Raw genomic sequence first — 2798 nt, forward strand, 5'->3', positions numbered from 1 at the left:
TCTCTCTCTGTGTGTCAAATAAAATCTTTAAAAAAAAAGAACCATAATTATTATTTTTTAAAGAATTTACTTATTTGAGAGACAGTGAGCGAGAGAAAGGGTACAGGCAGAGGGGAGGGAGAAGACTCCCTGCTGAGCAGGGAGCATGTTGTGGGGCTCCATTCCAGGATCCTGGGATCACGACCTGAGCTGAAGGCAGAAACTTAACTGGCTGAGCCACCCAGGTGCCCCGAACACAGTAATGAATGCTATAATAGAGGTAAACTATGATACAGGTAAGAGGATGCCATCTTACTGGCAGTTTGTAAGGTGTTCTAAAGACTTAGGGGAATTGATGAACCATATGGCAAGGTGGAAATGGCATTTCTGGAAGAAGGAATGGCATATGTGAAGACATGGATGTTTGAAATAGCAGTCTTCACCCATGGAGCTACAAATAACTATGTGTATATCTGGAGCAATGTCTATGTGAGTGTGGAGTTTTTAAGGGAGAATTAGAGTAGATGAGGCAGAACAGGGACAGGACAGTGAATAATTGTGTTTGGTAAGTGCTTTATCTTGAAATTCTGAGGAAGCCATTGAGTTTTTCCGCCCAAAGGATTTATATAATAATAACTTTTTAGAAAGGTTAATTTGGAAAAGGGGCGGGGCTCCCACCACCATGGCGTCTCATAGGGTCCTTGGCATTTTCCTCCTCTATGCTCTCCCCCTCTTGTATCTGGAGCTCTGGCATGCGATCCCCAACCTAGGAGTTAAAGATCTATTGTTGCTGTGTGGCCAGGTTTTCTTACTGCTTGCTGTTTAATTATTTCTGTGACTACCTCACGGCTTAATTCATTTAAATCGTCCCAGGTGTATCTGAAAGAAGAAGAGAAGAATGAGAAAAGGCAAAAACTTGTCAGAAAAAAATAAGAGGCACAGGGTGAAAATACCTGCAGAAACATAGAGAATGTTCTAAAACCTCACCAGGAAATGAAACTGAGAAAACTTAAAGAGTGTGTTTATCAGGTGACAGGTGAAAACTAGAAGTTAAGTGGTGGCCATGAACTTGGGGCTGATGAAGATTTGGTGCTTGAAAATGAGAGTCAGACGTCTTTTAAAACACAAGCAGAGAAACAGCAAAGAAAGGGAACTTGCCTAAGACCTTAACCAAAATTTCACTGTCTGTTGAGCAGCTCACGCAGAAAGAGCTTCTTGATCTACCTGAAGAACCTCCTGAAACAGCCGAACAAGTAGGTACTGTTGCTCTACGGTGTCCAAATGGGAGTGTCCTGAGAAGATTTTTTAAGTCTTGCAGTTCACAGGTCTCATTTCACTGGGTGATGAAAATCGGGTACCACACATCCCTATACAGCTTTTCTACTTCCTTTCCCAAAAGACCTCTGGAAGTGGAGGAAGGCTGGTCACTGCAGAACATAGGAATAACTGTGGATATTGTACTCAATGTGGAAGAGAAAGAGCAGAGCAACTAATTAAGAAAGGAGAACTACCTGTTCTCCATAAAATCAGTGATGCCATGACCTTACAGGACAACAAAGGATTCACATTAAAATTATGCCATACTTTGAATGAGCTCAAGGCAGCAAACCCTATAATGTTGAGATCCCTGGGAACATATGGATATAAAGGATTAGAAAAGGGTTGCTCTCCGCATATGATAGTTTCTGAAATGTGCCATCTTATAATGTACCAAATGAGTTTAAAACTAGATAAAAATGTGCCCAGAAAGGCACTCGATGATTTGTATTTCTTTCCTCTCTGATACCATTTATCACTATGTTGAAAAAGTCTTATGACTTTGTTTTCTGCCTTTTCAGTCCACCTTGCCACACTGAACATTGCACAATTCAAACTCTTTAAAGTCTATTAAATAGGAATGGTTTTTTCTGTATTTCTAGAAATTAAACTTTGAAGGTATTTCAAAGGTCTTTAATGTTTTAAAGTTCATTTTGATACATGATAAAGGGTTAGTGTCCAAAATATATAAAGAACTTAGAAAACTCAACACCCCAAAAAACAAATAATCCAGTTAAAAATGGGCAGAAGACGTGAACAGACATTTCTTCAAAGACCTACGCATGACTCACAGACACAAGAAAAGATGCTCATCATCACTCATCATCAGGAAAATGCAAAGCAGAACTACAGTGAGGTATCACCTCATACCTGTCAGAATGGCTAGAATCAAAAATACAAACAGGTGTTGGTGAGAATGTGGAGAAAAAAGAACCCTCTTGCACTGTTGGTGGGATGCACACTGGTGCAGCCACTGTGGAAAACAGTATGGAGAGTCCTCAAAACGTTAAAAATAAATTACCCTCTGATCCAGCAATATACTGCTAGGTATTTACCCAAATCGTATAAGATTTGGTACGAATTTGGGTAAATTTGGGTAAATTAGGGTAAATTAGTGTACAAGAACACTAATTCAAAGGGACACATGCACCCCTATGTTTAAAGCAACATTATTTGCAATAGCCAAGGTATGGAAATGGCCCAAGTGTCTATCAATTGATGAATGGATAAAGAAGGGGTGGCGCTATATATATTATATATATATATATATATAATATATATTCTATAAATATTCTATTTTATATGTATCTATATCTATATATCCATCCATCCATGCAATGGAATATTATTCAGCCCTAAAAAAGAATGAAATCTTACAGTTTGCAAATGAGATGGATAGAGCAAGAGAGTGTAATGTGAAGCAAATTAAGTCATAGAAAGACAAACATCATATGATTTCACTCATGTGGAATTTAAGAAACAAAACAAACTAGCAAAGGGAA

General features: G+C 38.5%; 1 pseudogene; it reads left to right on the forward strand.

Moving 5' to 3' along the window:
- The first annotated feature begins 661 nt into the window (after positions 1–661).
- Positions 662–1472, forward strand: LOC103668214 (annotated as a pseudogene).
- The last annotated feature ends 1326 nt before the right edge of the window (positions 1473–2798 follow it).

The sequence above is a fragment of the Ursus maritimus genome (genome assembly GCF_017311325.1).
Source record: "Ursus maritimus isolate PB19 chromosome X unlocalized genomic scaffold, ASM1731132v1 scaffold_X1, whole genome shotgun sequence".
Classification (NCBI taxonomy): domain Eukaryota; kingdom Metazoa; phylum Chordata; class Mammalia; order Carnivora; family Ursidae; genus Ursus; species Ursus maritimus.